Consider the following 24,451-nt stretch of genomic DNA (forward strand, 5'->3'; position numbering starts at 1 on the left):
TGACCGTATGACAGACCAGCTCACAGCGCTTCTGGTAAACCTTTCTTGTCCCAGCACAGTCTTTCTCCTTAAAAGACTCAGAAACGAATTCGCAATAGTGTATTACCATTTATTAAAAAACATTAAAAGCAAGTAGTGCACTCACATTTCATAATATAAATATGCGCATATCATAAAACCTCATCCGGACGTCCTCCTCAATGTCACGCTCGCGTCTCCACACAGCAATCCGAGGCCACGCCCTACCGGTTTCGTCATATGACTCATCAGGGGCTGACCATCGTAGCTGCGTGGAGACGCTTTAACCTTGGTCATATGCAAATCACTTCCTCTTTCCTGACGGACATTACAGCAGCTCAGAGTGACGGGTGCTGCGTTATCTGATAACAGATCGCGCTCCGCAAACCCATACTTTCCACATAGCTCCAGGCACTTTATGACATCTTTGGTATCAAAACATTTCCTGTTAAAAACATAAAACAGCGCTGTTGCTCTAAAAGCATTATTCTATCACCTTCAAAAAACATCTTCTTAGCCAATTTTAGCCAGTCCATACTTTCCCCAGCAGGTTCTTAAAGCGCCAGGCTCTCATTAAGCTCCAAAGTTCCCAGACCCATAAATTGAAACATTCCTCATATGTCAACCTATAGCAAGAGGACCCCCCAATGTGGCACATGTTCCTATATTCCCCCACCCTACTAGAGCCAACAGTACTTTTGCATAACCCAACGCTAATCACCACCTAGTGGTCTCCCATTAGAAATTTTATTCCCACAGAATGTTAATCCCATGCTAATCTTAATAATAGTCCATGTGTGACATTTTAGGTGTCCAAATTATCAATACATATACATTCATTGATTGAAATAAACATTCACATTCATACCCCTATGTATAGACCCATCTATCTATCTTCCTCTGTGCAAAAATAGAACCCCCAAAAAGAACAGAACCTCCCCATCAGTGCCAGTGCCTTTTGTTACACTCATACCTTACCTACACTCCATCCCTTTACCCATGTAAATTCAGTGGACAGTGATCCCACATTCATTGTGTGCCACTAACCATATTGTTATGTAAATATACACCAAACATCCTAGCTTGACAAACCTATCATATCCCTATCCCTCAGCCTAGTCATCTGCAATAAAACAGTTCAGGTGAACAGAAAAGCATAGGAAATCCCGTTTGCAGTTTGCCACAAGCCATGTGGGGGACACAGCAAACATGGAAGGTGCTCTGGTCAGATGAGACCAAAATGGAACTTTTTGGCCAAAATGCAAAACGCTATGTGTGGTGGTAAACTAACATTGCACATCACTCAGAATACACCATCCCCACTGTCAAATATGGTGGTGGCAGCATCATGCACTGGGGGTGCTTCTCTTCAGCAGGGACAGGGAAGCTGGTCAGAGTTGATGGGAAGATGGATGGAGCCAAATACAGTTTAATCTTGGAAGAAAACCTCTTGGAGACTGCAAAAGACTTGAGACTGGGGCAGAGGTTCACCTTTCAGCAGGACAACAACCCTAAACATAAATCCAGGGCAACAATGGAATGGTTTAAAACAAAACATATCTATGTGTTAGAATGGCCAAGTCAAAGTCCAGATCTAAATCCAATCGAAAATCTGTGGCAAGATCTGAAAACTGCTGTTCACAAACGCTGTCAACCTAATCTGAGCTGGAGCTGTTTTTCAAAGAAGAATGGGCAAGGATTTCGGTCTCTAGATGTGCAAAGCTTGTAGAGACATACCCTAAAAGACTGGCAGCTGTAATTGCAGCAAAAGGTGGTTCTACAAAGTATTGACTCAGGGGGCTGAATAATTACGCACACCCCACTTTGCAGTCATTGATTTGTAAAAAATGTTTGGAATCATGTATGATTTTCTTTCCACTTCTCATGTGTACACCACTTTGTAATGGTCTTTCACATGGAATTCCAATACAATTGATTCATGTTTGTGGCAGTAATGTGACAAAATGTGGAAAACTTCAAGGGGGCCGAATACTTTTGCAAGCCACTGTAATTAAGCATTACCTAGTAATTGTAGCCATGGATGTCTTTCAACGCAATTAAAGCATCTAAGCCCCCTTTAAATGCAGGTATAGAGTTTGCCATAACTACTTCCTTCACTCAAGGATACTCCATTACAGAACAAAAGCCATTTCAATTCCCTCCATTCCCTCCCTCTTGTCAAATCATTGACAACTTTGTATCCAAAGTAAAACAACAGATTGACCAGGTTGTCACGAGACCAGCTGCTAGTTCGAAACATCAGATACGTCATAATCTGACAACAGGTGAACGTCATGCTATTCAAGAATTGATGGACAATAAGTTGATCACTATAAAACAGGCTGACAAGGGAGGAGCTGTCGTTATAATGGATACAACTTATTACAAACAGGAGATTAATCGGCTGCTTTCTGATAGCTCTACATATCGCCTACTTACAGGAGATCCTACTAAGATGTTCCAACAGAAAATATTAGATCTTTTGTCTCTAGCACGTATCAATAAGATCATTGATGACAAGCTGTTTGAATTTTTAATTCAAAAAGATCCAGTGGTCCCTGTTTTCTATATTTGTCCTAAAATCCATAAGAACCGTGAATTACCGCCAGGACGCCCTATTGTAGTGTGTACTGAATCTATTTTTTCACCCATCTCTAAATATCTCGATTGCATTTTGAGACCATTTGTCATAGCGGGAAAATCATACCTAAGGGACACTACAATGTTTATTGAGACACTAGACAGATTGCCATCTATCCCAGAGGGGGCTTTTCTGGTTACACTAGATGTGGAAAGCCTCTACACCTCCATCCCACATGATGGGGGTGTAGAGGCTGTGGAACATATACTTACTTGTGCATCTGACTTTGATGTGAAACAGATACGGTTCTTGTGTGATCTGCTGAAAGTTTTGTTAACTTATAACTATTTTCTAGTTGAGGAGCAGTATTTTTTACAGGTGAGGGGAACAGCTATGGGCTCGAATGTGGCCCCATCCTACGCAAACATCTGTATGAACCTCTACGAGGAATCTTTTGTTTATACTAATGAATTATTTACTACTTTTGCCCATTGTTGGCACCGTATATTGATGATGTTTTTTGCGTGTGGGTGGGGCCACATTCGAGCCTAGTACAATTTGTTGATCAGTTGCAGGTACAGTGTCCTGCCATTCGTCTTACCATACACTGTGATAGGGATGAGGTGAGCTTTCTGGACACAACCGTGCGGTTGTCTAATGGTGGGTTAAGCACATACTTATACAAAAAACCCACAGACACTAATTCAGTGTTGAGTTTCGAGAGCTTTCACCCACCTAGTACGATCCTCTCTATTCCAGGTAGTCAATTTCAGCGTGTTAGTCGTATAGTTGAGGATTCAGAATTAAGAGAGCAGAGATTAGATGAAATGGAACAGAGATTTTTACAGAGACATTACCCCCAACAGGTTTTGAGCAGGGCTAGACAGAGGTTACGTTGCCCTAGAAGTGACAACACCAACCGTAGACGTGGGCACAATAAAAGGATTCCCTTTGTTTCACAATTTAACATTCATAGTGGAGAAATAGCTGATGTTATTCGCCATAATTGGCATATTTTGAAAGAAGGCTTTCCTGATATTTTTGAATTTCAGGCCCCTCCCCTTATGTCCTACAAGCGGGCTCCGACACTTAGGGACAAGCTGGTACGGGCCGACTTGGGTTCCAGTCGTGCTGTTCAGCCTCTCTCTAATCGCCCTAATGGTACTTGCCCCTGTCTAAATTGTATTAACTGTAATAGTGTTATTCGAGGACCTGTTATACGCCATCCACATTCAGGTGTTGCCTTTAAAATACAGTTATTCGAGGACCTGTTATACGCCATCCACATTCAGGTGTTGCCTTAAAAATACAGGGACAGTTTGATTGCAATTCAAGGTACATAGTATACGCACTAAAATGTCCATGTGGCCTGCTATATGTGGGCCAGACGACCCAGCCTATGAAGGTGAGACTTGCAGCCCATAAGAGTACCATACGTAATAGATGTAGAGATTTATCAGTCCCCTCCCACTTTATACAGGCAGGCCATACAGTTAGCCAACTTAGATTCCAAATATTAGAACATGTTCCTCTTTTAAGGAGGGGTGGTAATAGAATTAAAAGGCTATTATATAGGGAGGCTGTTTGGATTAAGAGACTAGATACCCTAGAACCCCGTGGGATGAATAGGGAATACGATATGCAACCATTTATGTAATGTATTATCCTCCCGTTTTTCGCTATGTGTTGTCCATATAATGTGCCTACATTGACATTTACTCTCGGCTCCCTTCTTTGCCTGCACTACCTGACAGCGCACGCTGTGATGGGGGCGGATCCGACGGTGACTCCTGCAGTGTTTCTATCACGTGGGTGGTTTGTTTACATCTCACCCACGTGGTGCTATGACGCTATTGACCTAGGGGCAGGACGCTTGCCGCCCTGAGCCGACACGGTCTCCCATCTGGTCCGCCTCGCTTTGTAGGCGGTACCAGTATGATGTCATCTGAGACTGTCGGCTTATTGGTCGGCGTCTTGACACTGCGGGCTGAACTGCGGATGCCGCCGCCCTTCTCTGCACAGCGCTTTTTGGGTAATCCATACCAGCACACATTAGAATATTAGGAATTAGGTTTCCCATCAGGTCCGCTCTGAGTAGCAGATAGGGGATTGGTCGCCATAGGCGTACTCTAATGGGATTGGTTCATACTCCATGTTGATTTACTATTTAAGTGTGTAACTGTTGTGATTTTATTCAGACACGGACATCCACTTGAGAAAGGAGGATATCCCTCCGAAACGTCGTGCTTTATGTCTATGTGTCTTTTTAACTAATAAAGAGCATAATTACTAATCGATGGTGCCGGTCTCCATACTACTACTTCTACTTGTGAGCCAGGAGTGCTGCCTGACTCTTTGACTGTGGCACATCACTGAAGCTGCATACAGGAAGTGCTGTCTATTTCTACGTTTATCATAACTACTTCCTTTGGCAATGCAGGGTTCTGATCCCTCTTGCGTTGTTTATTCTATTTTTTGTAAACATTTATTTTATTGTTTTATTAATAAATTTGACTATTTCTTTAACTTTTTTTCACCAGCGCTCCCTCCCCCCTGCCAGCCAATCCCCATGATCAGCTGTCATAGGCTTCAGCCTATGACAGCCAATCACTTCCTGCACTACAGAGGGGACAGATGTGTCACACACGGCTGTCCCCAGTACAGCGCTCCCTTAGATCGCAACGCTGCACAGCCTAATTTCAGTCTCCGAGTGGCGATCGCCCCAGGGAGACTGAAGCAGAGAAGCGCACGCATCGGTGCGCGCGATTTGCTGCTAGCCCCATTGAAAGCCATTCACGCCAATTGGCGTGGAGCGGCCCTGGGGCTGCTGCCGTGTTCACACCAATCGGAGTGGAGCAGTCAGCAAGTAGTTAAGTTCCTCAATGACTTCCATACAAAGTGCCACAATCATTTGAACTCTCGTTCACACTCGTTGTTCGATGTCGCATGTTCCCACAGGTAGGAAGATGGAACGGGAAACACTCGTTGGTTGGGTCACATCGCTGTGGGTTCACTGATCCATCTTTTGGTGAGTACCGGCCTTCAGTGTTGAAACAGAACAACATATGGTTGGTGTAAGCACAGAGCTTGTATTCTATATAAAAGATCATGGACAACTGTTGTCCATTGCCACCATTTCCTGATATCTTGTGTGCTGTAATGTCCAGTCAAGCTTCAAAGATGTTTATCTCTATTCACTTCTGTAGAGAGAAGATGGCTCTAATAAAAGCTAGAGCCAATTCACATCAGTATTAACAACATCATTATTTAAAGGTGCTCTAAGGCATGTATAGGGAACAATTTCCTTTCTATCTTCTGATGAGACAAGCCTTTTTTCTGGAGCACACAGTGCAGCAATTACTGTTACTTTAACAGCCACCACAATATGGCAATTATAACAGCATTACTGGCTCATTAAGGTTCTTTAATGTAATGGTGACATTTCGTTCTGTCTTTTGGAAGCCATTGTTTAGTAAGTGAATAACACCGTTAAGTTGATCTCTTAAAGCACATACACAAAACCCTCTTTCTCCACCAGGAGACACATTAGTGAAATATAGTTACTTAATAATATGCATTGGCAATTACTGCCTCATCAACATCCATTGCCAATTCCAAACACCTTCTGTTTGTATAACTTCAGCAATTTTCTTTTTCATTTAATCCTGGCAAAACAAGTATAAACAATATGAGAAAATGTAGTGGCTCATGCAAAAGGTATAATACGCTCACGCTGCCTACAAATGACAGTGCTGGTTTAAAGGCAGGAAGAAGGAAAGGAAAACACAGAAAAAAACAGTTAATGGTTATTTCACTGCAAAGCTTATTAATAACGGACAAGCAAGCTGTTGCAGGACACGTATGTCCTGTTTTAACCCCTTTCCCCCAGCATGGTTGTGTGTGCCTGTGGGTGTGCCCAGTAGCAAACAGATTGGCAGACACATGTTTGCATGCAATTGTGCAAGTCCTTGTGACCATGACCAAACAGCCTATGACAGCTGCACGCATGTTAGGCAGCCTTGAAGTCAATAGCATTTGTTTCTAAACTCTGTTTTCCCATAAATATCTGACCTTGCTCATCTATATAAATTAGCAGGGAAAGCAGAACAGTTTCATGACTTGCAGGACATGAAGCAGTCACCAAATCTCATTCACACCAGAAACGCTTGCATTTATGTGTGTTGCATTGACATGTGTTGCTTTACTTTTTTACACCTGAACTGAGAGGGATATGGAGGCTGCCATATTTATTTCCTTTTAAACAATAACAGTTGACTGGCAGTCCTGCTGATCTCTTTAGCTGCAATAGTGTCTGAATTACACCCCTGAAATAAGCATGTATCTAATCCAGCCAGACTTCAGGCAGAGCACCTGTTTAAAAGAAAATAAATATGCCAGCCTCCATATCCTTCTCATGTTAGGTGTGCTTTAAAGCGGATCCGAGATGAAAAACTAACTATAACAAGTAACTTGTCTATATATCTTATCTAACGTTTAGATAGTTTACACAGCATATCTAGCAGCAAAAGTTTCAAAAGTTTACGATTGTCTATTCCTGTGATACAATGAGGGCAGCCATGTTCTGTTTGTCACTGTAACGATCGGTGTAACACAGAGAGGGTCTGATTATTGGTGATCTGCAGTATCACCAAGAATACAGATATATATACCCGATTATTGATGATCTGCAGTATCAACGATAATCAGATATATCACTAACCTCTGGACACCGGAGAGATATGAGTGTTTTGGTGCAACAGTAGATACTTTGAGGATAATACCTGGAGAACAGGTATCAGAGCAGTAGACTATACTGCAAAAGAGAACAAGCGCCTTCCAGTAACCTGAGAATCTCCCGAAGGGAGGAGCCAGGCAAGGAGACAGAAGGACCAGAGCGTTAGTGACACCAATAGGAGGGTGTCACTAATGATCTGTGAACTATCTCCAAGGTAGGGAGATAGCTCTCAAGGTCGGGCAAGCCAGGTCGGCAACACACGGACAGATAAGTACAAAGACAGGAGACAGATACAGTAATCCTAAAACATGCAGAGTTTTGCAACAGAATATCAGATATAGCGAAGTACCAAATCAGTAATCAGAAGAGTGGTCATGAAAGCAGAAGGTCATAACAGATAATAAACAATGCCTAGTCTTGGGTGTGAGCTCCGTGATCATCAACACCCTGAAACTAGTCTTAAGTATAACAGAATAGTAAGACAATTCCCTAGTCTGGGTGTGAGGTCCGTGATCATCAACACCCTGGAACTAGTCTGAAGTATAACAGAATGGTAATACAAGTCCCTAATCTGGGTGTGAGGTCCTTGATCATCAACACCCTGGAACTAGTCTGAAGTGTAACAGAATGGTAATGCAATTCCCTAGTCTGTGTGTGAGGTCCGTGATCATCAACACCCTGGAACTAGTCTGAAGTATAACAGAATGGTAATACAAGTCCCTAATCTGGGTGTGAGGTCCTTGATCATCAACACCCTGGAACTAGTCTGAAGTATATCAACTGGTAACACAGAATCTAACAAAAGGTCTGAGTGCTTCCACGTAGTGATCGCAACGGCAGATAACCAGTGAATGACCAGCACCCAGTATATATAGCACAGCGCTCTCCAGCGCCTCCCCTAAGTGCTGGACCAATGGGAACTGATTGAATCGTCAGCTGACCGGCTTGGTCAGCTGACTCCCTTCTGGCTTTCATAAAAGTTCTGCCCCTCAGCGTGCGCGCGTCCTTCTGAACCTGTGTGGACTATCAGTCCCAGACACACCAGCCATGTGTTGTGTACCACCCGCCGCGCTGGACGCGGAACCAGCCGCACCGCTATCAGGGCATGCGGCGGTTTCTCCGCATTCAGCCATAACAGTAGATGTAGGCCTACGCGTGCAAACCGCCGCGTTGGACGCGGAATCAGCCGCCTTGTTCTAAACACATGCGGCGGCTTTTCCGCATTTTCTCACAGTCACATTCTCACAGGCTAAGGGCTGGAGATGCTATCAGCTTGCCTGTGTGTAAATTCAGTCCCATCTCCTCCTCCCTCCACCCCTCTGCCTCTGAAATCAATGACTAGTAACACCTCCCCCTCCTCCTGCCCAGACTGAGCTCCTATAAGCTCTTGCTACTGTCTGAGAGTGCCAAGGCTCTCTGGAGAAGCTATGGGCGAGGCTTGTTTAGTTTATAGGGAATTAGAGTATTAAAACAAAACAAAAAAGTATTTGACTTGAGGAATGCCCTATAAGCTATATGAAAGGAACACAATTATGCAATGAGTAAAAGTTTATCTCGGATCCATTTTAAAGAGGAACTTTAACCAAGGATTGAACGTCATCCCAATTAATAACTGATAACATCCCCGTTTCCTTTGAAAAATCTTTCTTTTCTTGAATAGACCAGCAGAGGGATATGTGTGGCTGATATTGTAGTGAAACCCCTCCCACAGTGTGATGTCATGACCATGGTCTTGACAGTTTCCTTTCTGAGAACCTTGCTGCATTGTGGGAAATAACGGCTGTTTCTAACTGCCAAGCAACCAGTGTCTCCCTCTTTACTTGTGTGTAATCTATAAAACAAACAACCTTCTAGCCTATCGAATTGCTAGGAGGTGTGGTTATAGAAAATGGAAGTTGGTACTGTCTAGTTTTTTCCTTGTTTGCCAGTAGTAAAGATTATGACGTGCAGGCTCACTGTGGATTAAACAATATGAATTAATTATGTGGCGAATTAATCATTTCTTGATCTCTTTTCTATTTTTTATTTTCTCACTTTGCAATGTATTAATTTATTTTTTTTCCTCTACTACAATTTTTTGGTAAAATTCCTCTTTAAAGGAAATTACTTGAGTGGGAAAGAGATGGTCAGCACACCAGAATGAGGCAGGCAAGACCTTTTCAAAGTGCCAATGACTTGAAAGAAGCCAAATTTTGTTGTAAGGCAAATACAGCTTTTCTGTGAAATTGTGTGTCGGGAAGTTCATGAAATGAGAGTTAATAGGAAATCCGACTCTCGTTATAAAATTTTCATAACATTGGCTGGTGCTGTGAAAATCTTTTTGTATTTTAATATTATTAAACATTACCTAGCCATTTCTTGAGACAGGCTGAAAACATAACTTAACGTTAGGTAATTTTCTTGCTCCATAGGAAGCGAAATGTCTGCGGGCAGAACTAGAAGTTTGCACAGGGGATAAAGGTTGGGAAACTATTGATTAATTACTTGACATCTGATTAATCAATCAAGCTGACAGGTATCCCTCAATCATTAGCCTTCTGAATCTGGTGCTGAGCAAAGTTCCTATCCAGCTAAGGGAGTTTCTACTCAAAATGCAGCAGGACAAACAGTTTATTTTAAATTCATATTCCATGACTATCCATTTCTCTGAATCACATACATAAAACTTAAGGTGGCCACAAACCATACAATTTTTTACATTTCTTTTAAAATTTCTAAAGTCTTGAATTGAAAAGGAATCTGAAGCGATTTTAAAGATAAAAACAGATACTCACCTAAGGAGAGGGAAGGCTCTGGGTCCTATAGAGATTTCCCATTCTCCTCATGGTGTCCTTGTTTCCCTGTAGGCTCCTCCGTTTGAATTGCCCACTGCAGGAGACTTTGGCAGTCTTCAGAAGCATTCAGAATTCTGAAGACAGGTGACTCTGTACTGCGAGTGCGCGAGAGAGGGCGTTTGTGCGTGCGCAGTACAGAGCGGCCCGAGTGCTTCCAAAGACTGCTGAAGCCCACCCAACGCGGTCGTGGACTGCTAACGGGGGAGCCTGTGGGGGAAACAAGGACACCAGGAGGAGAACAGGAAGGCTTTATAGGACCCAGAGCCTTCCCTCTTCTTAGGTGAGTATGTGTTTTTTATTTTTACAATCACTTCAGACTCCTTTTCAATTCAAGATTTTGGATACATTTTTCTGATTGTGGCATTTGAAAAATGTGACCAATGTACCACACATTTGTGTTTAATTTTTCCCCAATTATGAAAAATAATGATTGAAAACTGAAAAAATTGCTTGCGTATTTAAATTACTAAATTGCCAGTCTTACATAAATCTTGCAAAAAATTGATTCAAAATCTCCCCCACTCCCAATTGAGAAAAATCAAAGAAAATGGGAAATCCGAGAATTTTCATAACAAGATATAGAAGATGATTGATTAGCACCAGTTGCTGGCTGACAGCTGACTCTATGTAGTCGCTCCTGTTGGTGGTTGTGCTCACAGTCCAGAGGTTACATCCACAGATAGTAGAAAGAAACAATATGGAGCACCAACTCTTGCTATTCAGGTTTATTGCGTGTACATAGGCTTACAGGTATACCAGTAGGTTAGGGTGGAGGTACCGGCCTGACAGCCGTTTCGCGGCACCTGCCGCTTTCTCAAAGGCACAAAAGGTGCCTTTGAGAAAGCGGCAGGTGCCGCGAAACGGCTGTGGAAATGGTCAATCATCGCTTAAAAAGTAGTAAAATTCTTTGAAAAAATGCGTAGTGGGTACAGCCTTCAGACAGCTTGGAATTCCAGAGCCTTGCCCTGCATGTCATGGACACAGACAAAGCCAGAAATAGAACTTGAAAATGGTAGGAGAAGGGGCAGCATTGGAAGGACCATAAACTGCTCCAATCCTACCTTATAGTTCATTACATTTTTGCAAATTGTATCTCTCCCACTTTAAGAAATCACTGATTCAGAATGAATATAAAAATGAATATGGAGATCAGTTGATTTGACTCCTCTGACTTCACGCTGGTGCTTGGTCCAGAACTCAAAACTACTGAAGAGAAAAAAGATTAGTATGTCTGCCAGGCGACTGACATTTTTGTAAAATGAAATAGAGATGGCAGCCTCTCTATGCCTGTCAGTTCAGGTTTCCTTTAATGTTGCAATTTTGTTATTTTTCCTGAGTAATACATCTAATGTGCCTGAGCAAACTTCAATAAAAAGTCTCACTGAGTTGTTGAGTGAGGCTCCAGTTTCAATTTAGTGAATGACTAATATGTGCAAATGATTGAAACAAATATTTATTCCTCCTTCTAGCAAACACTAATGTGTCCACGATGACGGTAAAATCATATTATTGACTATTATTATTTTCCTACAATATTTTCTTTCTTCTAAATAGACTGTAGGCAAAATGCCAGAATTTTGTTTTTGTGGTGGTTATTTCTTAGTACCCTCTTGGGTAACAACACAGAAATGAAAAATAAACAAAGAATAAATATATACGATATATTTCACTACTAGCCCTGAAGCTCATTAAATAACGGGCACCCGAGATCTTCTTCTCAGCGCACGCACCCTTGGCTGCCACATACACGCCCATCTGGGATTCCCCCACACGTGTGCGTGTCCACAACACACGCCCCCATCCGCAGCCCACATGCAAGCTCATCCGCTGCCCTCATCTATCAGCATTGATTTCATTCAATTGATGATTGGTGTAATGTTGATCTGCTATGCTAAAAACATTTCAGGATCTGGAACAAGGAGGCAGATCAGATGTTCTCAAACTTTGCTGATCTGTATACTGATTCTACAGGTACAATGATCAGCAATACTGCCAGGAAACTGTTATTAGTAATAGTTCCAATATTTGTATAGCACTTTTCTCCTGTTGGGATCAAAGCGCTTGCAAGGCAACCTGCACTAAAACACTCTCAGTAGGCAGTACTGAATAGGTGCTGGCTTACTGAATAGGAAGAGCCAAGATTCAAACCCAGGTCACCTGTGTCAGATGCAGAGCCCTTAACCAGTACACTATCCAGCCACCATTATTGATTAGGTGGCTGGATAGTGTAATGGTTAAGGGTTTTGCCTCTGATGTAGGAGACCTGGGTTCAAATCTCAGCTCTACCTATTTCAGTAAGCCAGCACCTATTCAGTAAGGAGTTCTTTGGGCAAGACTCCCTACTGTCTACTGCCTACTGAGTGCACTCTAGTGGCTGCCTCGCAAGCACTTTGAGTCTGACAGGAGAAAAGCGCTATACAAAAAAGAAATTATTATTATAATAAGGAGATCATGATAGACAGCTTTCATTACTATAAAGCTGCGTAAACATGGTCAATCACTGTAGTCCATAGGGATTTGGGCGTAATACTTAGGGTGACACTTCCATGGATGAGCATATGGGGATTGAAGGAGGGACGAGGGTGCAGCACACAACTGAGTGACTTCTGGAAAGTAGAAATGTCGTGAACATAGACTTTTCCGTTTGCGAACGGCAAACACGAACTTCTGAAAAATGTTCGCGAACAGGCAAATCTGGTGAACTGTCATAGACTTCAATGGGCAGGCGAATTTTAAAACCTACAAAGACTGTTTCTGGCCACAAAAGTGATGGAAAACTTGTTTCAAAGGGTCTAACACCTGGACAGGAACATGCCGGAGGGGGATCAATGCCAAAAGTCCCACCAAAAATTACAGAGTTGACGCAGAGTCAGGTTTCAATCTCTAAAGGGCAGAAATCACATTATGCACAGCTCTGGGTGTCAGTGGGCTGTGGAGTGTCTCACGCAGAGAAATGCAATAGTACTATCAGAATACAGTGAAATAATAATGCACTGGAGTGGTTCTGTTCCTGCAACTTAATGAGGCAATAGCAGTAGTGTGCACACAGCTCTGGGTGTCAGTGGGCTGTGGAGTGTCACACACAAAAAAAACACAGGAGACCGATGTGCTAGCACTCAATAGGGCTGTTTGCTTTCACAGCTAGTGAGGTACAAGGACACAGGCCTAGCTAATGCTTTCCCTACCTATCTGTAGCAAGTCTGTCCCTGTTCTCACTAACAGTCAGCACAGCAGCTACCATAGAATTGATCCAATATGGCCACCGCAACTGCTTTTTGATTGGGGTCGGGGGACCAGAAAGGGGTGCTAGCTGATTGGCTGCCATGTGTCTGCTGACTGTGAGGTATGGGGTCAAAGTTTAGCTCAAAGATGATGTATAGGGGGCGAATCGAACACGCCAAATGGCTGTTCGCCGTGAATGCCAACAGCCGATGTTCACAGAATGCGTACAGCCGATGTTCGCAGAATACAGCTCGCCAGTGACCTGTTCGGGCCATCTCTACTGGAAAGCAGGGTAAGTAGGGGGACAATCTGCTCGTTTGCTGCCTGTAGTTATGTCCCTGCTTGTAATCTCTTTGAAAGATCACTAAACATATTTTACCTTGCTCTTTATATACTGTGCAAAGGCACTAAAGCAGTTTTTATTGTGCCTCTATACAGGCTGAATTCCTAGTTTATTAATGCTGACATTATCTCTGTTAATTTGCATGATACACACAATGGATGATGGCACAATTACTATGAAATAGTTCCTGTGTTGGCCTGTATGTACAAATTTTGATTGGGAATCACAAATTTGGTAACTGTGTGACAAACATGATATGGCCAGTGATGCTTATTTTATAAAAAAAATATGTGTGACATTTTAAAGTAAAGAATAAAAAAATGCTGGAAAGTGACCTATACTTTTATAAGTGTGTTTGTATCATTTTTAAGCAAAACCGTAATGATTAAAGGGAAGGTTCAAGCAAAATAAAAAAAATGAGTTTCACTTACCTGGGGCTTCTATCAGCCCCATGCAGCCATCCTGTGCCCTCGTAGTCACTCACTGCTGCTCCAGTCCCCCGCTGGCAGCTTGCCGACCTCGGAGGTCGGAAGGACGCATTGCGTACATTTTTACGCATTCCCGCTAGTGCAGGAACATTAACACATACATTTTTACGCATTACTGGTTCAATGCGTAAAAATGTACGCATTGAACCAGTAACGCGTAAAAAATGTATGTGTTAATGTTCCTGCACTAGCGGGAATGCGTAAAAATGTGCGCAATGCGCAGAGGTGGGACAAGGTCCTCCAGCACCCAAGGCTGAGACACCAAAGTGCGCCCCTCCATCCCTGCCACCCCAGCCGTCACACACTGATTGCTATTAGACTAAGAGGTGCCACAGGGCCCACAACCTTCCCAACACCTTACTATCTAGTTATCTGGCTTGCAGTCACTGCTATGTATCCCCTTTTCTTTTTTCTTTCTGCTTCAAACACAATTAGGAATGACAGCTGAATGAATTGTGCGCCCTCTCCTACACTGCGCCCTGAGGCTGGAGCCTCTCTCGCCTATGCCTCGGCCCGGCCCTGGCAATGCGTCCCGCCGACCTCCGAGGTCAGCAAGCTGCCAGCAGGGGACTGGGGCAGCAGTGAGTGACTACGAGGGCACAGGAGGGCTGCATGGGGCTGGTAGAAGCCCCAGGTAAGTGAAACTCATTTTTTTATTTTGCTTGGACATTCCTTTTAACTGTGTATCCTTGAAAGGGCTAGAAACTTGCAATTTTTTAAAGTCTAAGTTTTAATCCACTTTGTGTGCTCAGTAATGTAATTGCCAGGCAACTTTATTGAAAGGGGCAAGGAAGTTCACCATGCAGAGCAACACATGGAGACGGATGTGCGAAAACATTTTTATGAAAAAAAAATAACATTTTGAATTCAGTTAAAACTTCTTTTAAAATACTCTAATGTGTTATGTTTAGGGTTTGTATTTTTTCATAAAGAGATACAGTTCCACCATAAAAAATAAGTTAAAGAGACTATTATACTGGATGATAACATCAGTCATTTTTATCAACTTTGCATATTAAAATGTTTTGCTTATTGCTGTGGCTCACATAAAGGTAAGGTCACATTAATAGCCGTATTTCATATTTTTTATACAAGCACTTCATTTCATTATGCAGATATTGGGCTTGATTCACAAAGCCGTGCTAAACAGTTAGCATGTGAAGTGCCGCTTGCAGACTTTTGCGCGCGCAAAGTGCCGCGATCGCGGAGATTTTGCACGCGATCACACGGACTTTTGCGCGCGATCTCGGCAGCACTTAACGTGCTAACTGTTTAAGTGGGTAGTGGGTGTCAGGACACCTTCTGAAAAAGGACACAGGGAACAAAAACGGGGAGCCCAATGGTGCAGTACGTCAATACAATCGGGTAATTGTAGTAAGTGAAATTCTACTCACAAAGGTGGGTTGCAGAGGGGCAACCGACCGCAGGAAGCAGGTGGAGACAATAAACCCGACTCCACTCGGAGAGGTCACCGAGGACCTGGATGCGCTCGCACTCCTTGGGTAAAAAAGGGGGACAGGTGTCCACCGTGGTGTACACCACGCGTGGTCTGTCTCCACCCCTCAAACGGGACACGTTTGGGGGTACAAGATGCATTAGACAATTGTAAAGAGGCGCCCTAATAGTAGATAAAAGCATCTAAAACAGTTTCAAATTGACAAAAACGTGAGGTAGCTTACCTCAATGACGACAAATCTTTGTAATAAGCTAAATGAAATATTTAGAGAGACTCCCTTGGCTAAATATTTCATTTAGCTTGGCACTTGTATTGGCCTGAGGAAGCGGGTTTGGACCCGCGAAACGCGTTGCCTGTGCTATAATAAATCTTTTGTTTATTACAAAGATTTGTCGTCATTGAGGTAAGCTACCTCACGTTTTTGTCAATTTTAAACTGTTTTTAGATGCTTTTATCTACGATTAGGGCGCCTCTTTACAATTGTCTAGTGCTAACTGTTTAGCACCGTGCTAAACAGTTAGCACGGCTTTGTGAATCAAGCACATTGTGTTTTGGCATTATTTGTCAAGGTCATGCTTTGTCATTATATATGCCATTGTACTATGTATATATATGTGTGTGTGTGTGTGTGTCTGTGTGTGTGTCTGTGTGTGTGGTGTGTGTGTGTGTGTGTGTGCGTGCGTGCGTGCGTGCGTGTGTGTGTGTGTGTGTGTGTGTGTGTGTCTGTGTGTGTGTGTCTGTGTGTACACAATAGCGTAGTAATAAATGGCACTCTTATGTTTCAGCAGTAGTTAGGAGAGCTATAGCATAAATATTTAACATCTTCTTCCCCACACCAACACAGAGGCAGAGAATGAGCCGAGAATGTCCAGTAAAACCCAGATGTGATAAGCTGGCAGGCACTGACTCAAGAAACTGAATCCCTATTCTACGTTTATTTTTTTGCCTGGTACACACCACACAATTTCCCCTCAGGTAGATGGGTCAAATCCATTATTTTCGACAGGTCTGATCTGATTTCCAATCATTTTTCTGATCCATTTTCCAATCATTTGGAAATCAGATTGGACCTGTTGGAAATAATGTATTCAACCCATCTATCTGATGGGATATTGCATGGTGTGTACCAGGCGTTAGTTTAAACAACTATTATGTCATTGTGAAAAGCATTTTGGGTTCTCAGTATGTTTTCTACATAGGGAAAATGGCAATTAAATAGATTTTTTTTTTAGATTGTAACAGTATAAAATGTGGGTACTGTATGGTAAGTATGGGGGTGGCTTTGACGGACAGAGCTGCTATCCATTCACCAGAATCGAGCGTAACAATATTGAGGGCCAGAGGGCTAAGGGGCCCTGTCCTGAGGTGCAGAGTAGCACTGAGGTCCTACTATATCACTACTAATCAAAACAAAATGATCTATAGCCTCAATTCACTAAGATCATGCTGGAGATAATAAGGCAAGAGAAAACTTACCACCACGCAGTGAGAGAGCTATCTTATCTCTTCATTCCTTAAGTTACCTCCTCTGTAGTTAATTTACCTCCTCTGTAGTTGTTGCCTCCTCTGTAGTTATTTTCACACACAGTTAACGACTTGAGGACCTAGGGCTTTACCCCCCTTAAGGACCGGCCACTTTTTTTCCATTCAGACCACTGCAGCTTTCACGGTTTATTGCTCGCTCATACAACCTACCACCTAAATGAATTTTGGCTCCTTTTCTTGTCACTAATAAAGCTTTCTTTTGGTGCTATTTGATTGCTCCTGCGATTTTTACTTTTTATTATATTCATCAAAAAAAGACATGAATTTTGGCAAAAAAATGATTTTTTAAACTTTCTGTGCTGACATTTTTCAAATAAAGTAAAATTTCTGTATACATGCAGCGCGAAAAATGTGGACAAACATGTTTTTGATTAAAAAAAAAACCATTCAGTCTATATTTATTGGTTTGGGTAAAAGTTATAGCGTTTACAAACTATGGTGCAAAAAGTGAATTTTCCCATTTTGTAGCATCTATGACTTTTCTGACCGCCTGTCATGTTTCATGAGGGGCTAGAATTCCAGGATAGTATAAATACCCCCCAAATGACCCCATTTTGGAAAGAAGACATCCCAAAGTATTCACTGAGAGGCATAGTAAGTTCATAGAAGATATTATTTTTTGTCACAAGTAAGCGGAAAATGACACTTTGTGACAAAAAAAAAGAAAAAAAAAATTTCCATTTCTTCTAACTTGCACCAAAAAAAAAAAAAAATGAAATCTGCCATGGACTCACCATGCCCCTCTCTGAATACCTTGAAGTGTCTACTTTCCAAAATGGGGTCATTTGTGGGGTGTGTTTACTGTCCTCACATTTTGGGGGGTGCTAATTTGTAAGCACCCCTGTAAAGCCTAAAGGTGCTCATTGGACTTTGCGCCACTTAGCGCAGTTAGGGTGCAAAAAAGTGCCACACATGTGGTATTGCCGTACTCAGTAGAAGTAGTATAATGTGTTTTGGGGTGTATTTTTACACATACCGATGCTGGGTGGGAGAAATATCTCTGTAAATGACAATTTTTTATTTTTTTTTACACACAATTGTCCATTTACAGAGATCTTTCTCCCACTCAGCATGGGTATGTGTAAAAATACACCCCAAAACACATTATACTACTTCTCCTGAGTACGGCGATACCACATGTGTGGCACTTTTTTGCACCCTAACTGCGCTAAGGGGCCCAAAGTCCAATGAGTACCTTTAGGATTTCACAGGTCATTTTTGTTTCAAGACTACTCCTCACGGTTTAGGGCCCCTAAAATGCCAGGGCAGTATAGGAACCCCACAAATGACCCCATTTGAGAAAGAAGACACCCCAAGGTATTCCGTTAGGAGTATGGTGAGTTCATAGAAGTTTTAATTTTTTTGTCACAAGTTAGCAGAAATTGATTTTAATAGTTTTTTTTTCACAAAGTGTCATTTTCCGCTAACTTGTGACAAAAAATAAAATCTTCTATGAACTCGCCATACTCCTAACGGAATACCTTTGGGTGTCTTCTCTCTAGAATGGGGTCATTTGTGGGGTTCCTATACTGCCCTGGCATTTTAGGGGCCCTAAACCGTGAGGAGTAGTCTTGAAACCAAATGTCGCAAAATGACCTGTGAAATCCTAAAGGTACTCAATGGACTTTGGGCCCCTTAGCATACTTAGGGTGTAAAAAAGTGCCACACATGTGGTACCGCCGTACTCAGGAGTGTTTTGGGGTGTATTTTTACACATACCCTTGCTGGGTGGGAGAAATATCTCTGTAAATGACAATTGTTTGATTTTTTTTACACACAATTGTCCATTTACAGAGAGATTTCTCCCACCCGGCATGGGTATGTGTAAAAATACACCCCAAAACACATTATACTACTTCTCCTGAGTACGGCGGTACCACATGTGTGACACTTTTTTGCAGCCTAGGTGCGCTAAGGGGCCCAACGTCCTATTCACAGGTCATTTTGAGGCATTTGTTTTCTAGACTACTCCTCGCGGTTTAGGGCCCCTAAAATGCCAGGGCAGTATAGGAACCCCACAAGTGACCCCATTTTAGAAAGAAGACACCCCAAGGTATTCCGTTTGGTGTATGGCGAGTTCATAGAAGATTTTATTTTTTGTCACAAGTTAGTGAAAAATGACACTTTGTGAAAAAAAAACAATAAAAATCAATTTCCGCTAACTTTTGACAAGAAATAAAATCTTCTATGAACTCGTCATACACCTAACAGAATACCTTGGGGTGTCTTTTTTTCTAAAATGGGGTCACTTGTGGGGTTCCTATACCGCCCTGGCATTTTACGGGCCCAAAACCGTGAGTAGTCTGGAAACCAAATGTCTCAAAATGACTGTTCAGGGGTGGTATAAGCATCTGCAAATTTTGATGACAGGTGGTCTATGAGGGGGCGAATTTTGTGGAACCGGTCATAAGCAGGGTGGCCTTTTAGATGACAGGTTGCATTGGGCCTGATCTGATGGATAGGAGTGCTAGGGGGGTGACAGGAGGTGATTGATGGGTGTCTCAGGGGGTGGTTAGAGGGGAAAATAGATGCAATCAATGCACTGGGGAGGTGATCGGAAGGGGGTCTGAGGGGGATCTGAGGGTTTGGCCGAGTGATCAGGAGCCCACACGGGGCAAATTAGGGCCTGATCTGATGGGTAGGTGTGCTAGGGGGTGACAGGAGGTGATTGATGGGTGTCTCAAGGTGTGATTAGAGGGGGGAATAGATGCAAGCAATGCACTGGCGAGGTGATCAGGACTGGGGTCTGAGGGCGTTCTGAGGGTGTGGGCGGGTGATTGAGTGCCCTAGGGGCAGATAGGGGTCTAATCTGATAGGTAGCAGTGACAGGGGGTGATTGATAGGTAATTAGTGGGTGTTTAGGGTGGAGAACAGATGTAAACACTGCACTTGGGAGGTGATCGGACGTCGGATCTGCGGGCGATCTATTGGTGTGGGTGGGTGATCAGATTGCCCGCAAGGGGCAGGTTAGGGGCTGATTGATGGGTGGCAGTGACAGGGGGTGATTGATGGGTGGCAGTGACATGGGGTGATTGATGGGTGATTGATAGGTGATTGACAGGTGATTGACAGGTAATTAGTGGGTTATTACAGGGGAGAACAGATGTAAATATTGCACTGGCGAATTGATAAGGGGGGGTCTGAGGGCAATCTGAGCATGTAGGCGGGTGATTGGGTGCCCGCAAGAGGCAGATTAGGGTCTGATCTGATGGGTAACAGTGACATGTGGTGATAGGGGGTGATTGATGGGTAATTAGTGGGTGTTTAGGGTAGAGAATAGATGTAAACACTGCACTTGGGAGGTGATCGGACATCGGATCTGCGGGCGATCTATTGGTGTGGGTGGGTGATCAGATTGCCCGCAAGGGGCAGGTTAGGGGCTGATTGATGGGTGGCAGTGACAGGGGGTGATTGATGGGTGGCAGTGACAGGGGGTGATTGATGGGTGATTGATAGGTGATTGACAGGTGATTGACAGGTAATTAGTGGGTTATTACAGGGGAGAACAGATGTAAATATTGCACTGGCGAATTGATAAGGGGGGGTCTAAGGGCAATCTGAGCATGTAGGCGGGTGATTGGGTGCCCGCAAGAGGCAGATTAGGGTCTGATCTGATGGGTAACAGTGACAGGTGGTGATAGGGGGTGATTGATGGGTAGTTAGTGGGTGTTTAGGGTAGAGAATAGATGTAAACACTGCACTTGGGAGGTGATCGGACATCGGATCTGCGGGCGATCTATTGGTGTGGGTGGGTGATCAGATTGCCCGCAAGGGGCAGGTTAGGGGCTGATTGATGGGTGGCAGTGACAGGGGGTGATTGATGGGTGGCAGTGACAGGGGGTGATTGATGGGTGATTGACAGGTGATTGACAGGTGATCAGTGGGTTATTACAGGGAAGAACAGATGTAAGTAATGCGCTGGCGAATTGATAAGGGGGGGTCTGAGGGCAATCTGAGCGTGTGGGCGGGTGATTGGGTGCCCGCAAGGGGCAGATTAGGGTCTAATCTGATGGGTAACAGTGACAGGTGGTGATAGGCGGTGATTGATGGGTGATTGATGGGTAATTAGTGGGTGTTTAGGGTAGAGAATAGATGTAAACACTGCGCTTGGGTGGTGATCTGATGTCGGATCTGCGGGCGATTTATTGGTGTGGGTGGGTGATCAGATTGCCCGCAAGGGGCAGGTTAGGGGCTGATTGATGGGTGGCAGTGACAGGGGGTGATTGATGGGTGATTGATGGGTGATTGATGGGTGATTGACGGGTGATTGACGGGTGATTGACAGGTGATCAGGGGGATAGATGCATACAGTACACAGGGGGGGGGTCTGGGGGGGGGGGGTCTGGGGAGAATCTGAGGGGTGGGGGGGTGATCAGGAGGGAGCAGGGGGGAGGGGGGGATAAAAAAAATAGCGTTGACAGATAGTGACAGGGAGTGATTGATGGGTGATTAGGTGGGTGATTGGGTGCAAACAGGGGTCTGGGGGGTGGGCAGGGGGGTTCTGATGGGTGCTGTTGGCGATCTGGGGCGAGGGGGGGGGGAAATCAGTGTGCTTGGGTGCAGACTAGGGTGGCTGCAGCCTGCCCTGGTGGTCCCTCGGACACTGGGACCACCAGGGCAGGAGGCAGCCTGTATAATACACTTTGTAAACATTACAAAGTGTATTATACACTTTGTATGCGGCGATCGCGGACTTAACATCCCGCCGGCGCTTCCGTATGGCCGGCGGGATGTTGCGGCGGGTGAGCGGCGCCAGGCGGAGGATCGCGTGACGGATGACGCGATCGCTCCGCCCATGCCCCTACAAGGACCGCCGCCTTTGGGCATGAGCTGGTCCTTGTGGGGTCCACTTCCCGGCCGCCTCTGTGCGTTAGGCGGTCGGGAAGTGGTTAATTAACAGCCTGTCTTTAACTTAAGAATTCTGGAGTTATTTTAAAGACAGAAGAGTTAACTTTAGGTTTGCCTGAGGTAAAATGTTTCCTGAATACTACATGCCTTATCACCATGGTGATCACTCTAGAAACGTTATTAAAGACAGGAGATAAGCTTAGTGAATTGAGGCCTATATCTTGTTTTCTCCATTTAGACTTTTTTTGGGTGGCACATTTTGCTATGAATTTTTTTTTCTAAATGCATTTTAACAGGAATATTATGAAAAAATGGAAAAAAATCATTATATCTCAGATTTCATCCATTATAGTTTTAAAATAATACATGCTACCATCATTAAAACTCATGTATTTAATTTGCCCATTCGCCCAGGTTATTACACCATTTAAATGATGTCCCTATCCCAATGTATGGAGCCAGTCCTTTATTTGGAAATGAAGGTGCATTTTTTCAGTTTTGCATCCATCACTATTTATAAGCCCACAATTTAAAAGATAATAGTAATATACCCTCTTGACATGCATGTTAAAAAAGTACAGACCCTAAGGTAACTATTGATGTTTTTGTTTTTTTTTAATTATTATTTCTTTTTATTTAAAGTTTATTTGGGAATTTTTGGGAGTGTGGGAAGTAAGGAATTAATTTTAGAATATCTGTAGGTCTGTTAAGCAAAATAAATGTATGTGAGTGTAATTTTACGATTTGGTCACAAGATGGCTGCAATTAGTACGCTGTACAGGAAGTAATGCGTGGATGTGTTTCTTCCGGATCGCAATGACGCAGGCATTTCATTGATGCCAGTTTTCACTGATACGGGGACTTAGACCAATGAATGGGAACTGCGTTACATTCATTGATCTCCGTGCTAACGATCGGCGATGAGTACCCCCGGGTGAACGCGCAATCAGCTGCTGCAACAGGTTTTATCACAGACGTAGTTCCTACGTCCAGCATGCATTTTTGGACGTAGGAGCTACGTCCTAAATGCGAAGGTAGTTAAACTGAAACCAAGTGAGTAACATAACATACTACATATGTATTTCTGTTTAGAAAGCATCTATATTTAAAGTTGAATAACAAAAAAAAATGCTTCACAAACATTGTAAAATGATTCTTCCTATGAATCTCTGCTTTTGGATATAAATCTTTTTAACAGACATAAAGTAGGAGCCCGTCTATGGATGCTATGTTCACAATAAGTATGGAAGTCACACTCCTACCAATGGTCCTATAGCACGACTTGAGTACAGGACAGTTTTCTTAAATAGGACCCAGCCTGTTGCTCATTAAATTATTAAGAGCCAGTTCAGGCTTGCCCATAATCACCCACTTTTGCTGCCTTAAATGCATTATTATGTAGTGAAATGCCTTCAGTTGATCCACACACTTGCAGACAAATATGAATGATCACTTTCCTGTATGAATGTAAATGATCTTTATGTCTCTCCTCAGCAATCATCCTCTTACTCTTACAGTGTAACCTCTAGGAAGAAGCATCCTACACTGGTACCTACAAACCAAATTTAACTTTTGAGTGTGCACCACCTCTTCCCTCATTGTGCTACATCTATTCCAGTCTGAATATCAAGTGTGGAAGCCAGAAAAATGAATTTACATGGCTAAAAATGTTAGCAGCATAAGCAGTAATTCGTAGGTGTTAAATATAAATTTCAAAGGTCATTCACTGTGAAAGAAAGCTGGCTAGCGGGCTATTTTATTGATACTATGCTAATTATCAAACAAGACATGTACATCTAACCACATGCCATACCAACTTTTTGTGTACCAGCATCCAATCACAAAAGACCATTGCAGCACAGGGAGGAAGTGGGTGGTGTAAGCTCATTTGATTGCAAGAAAGCACTGGCTGGTACCCCCTTCCAACCTCTTTCTGATTACCTTTATGTGGTAATGATGGGATAAAGGGAAGAGATTACACAGCTCATAGACTGCTGTTTAGTAAAGCCAAGCAGTATCTGACATTAACACAGGAGGTCAGCAAACCCACAAGCAAGGGAGTAAACTATTTTTTGTGTGTTGCAAGTTATGATATATAATCAGCCTCTTAGCCTATTACATATGTGCAGTGGGTGTTTTTATAGATAATGGCAGTTGGTGTTTTTTTTTTATTGTAGATGACGATCTGCAGGCTCATAGTAGATCAAACGACATGAATGAATTACATAGTGAATATCCATCATTTCTTATATGTAGGTGTAACGATCGGTGTCAGCAACCAGAGAGAGAATCTGATCCTTGGCGATCCGCAGTATCCCCAAGAATACAGATATACCCGATTATTGAGGCTCTGCGGAATCGTCACTAATCAGATATGTCTA

The 24,451-nt window shown here is 43.1% G+C and overlaps 1 protein-coding gene and 1 long non-coding RNA gene across 4 annotated transcripts in view; one reads left to right on the top strand and one right to left on the bottom strand.

Annotated features, from left to right (window-relative positions):
• HS3ST5 (heparan sulfate-glucosamine 3-sulfotransferase 5) overlaps window positions 1-24,451 on the bottom strand; it is a 382,330-nt gene that overhangs the window by 139,713 nt on the left and 218,166 nt on the right. The window lies entirely within an intron of this gene.
• The window catches only part of LOC137570740 (uncharacterized), a 94,664-nt gene that overhangs the window by 11,443 nt on the left and 58,770 nt on the right, over window positions 1-24,451 (top strand). Inside the window, exon 2 of the long non-coding RNA XR_011031157.1 lies at window positions 5,558-5,627. This is a non-coding gene — a long non-coding RNA (uncharacterized lncRNA). The remainder of the gene's footprint in view (window positions 1-5,557; window positions 5,628-24,451) is intronic.

This window comes from Hyperolius riggenbachi, chromosome 4 (assembly GCF_040937935.1).
Source record: "Hyperolius riggenbachi isolate aHypRig1 chromosome 4, aHypRig1.pri, whole genome shotgun sequence".
NCBI lineage: Eukaryota > Metazoa > Chordata > Amphibia > Anura > Hyperoliidae > Hyperolius > Hyperolius riggenbachi.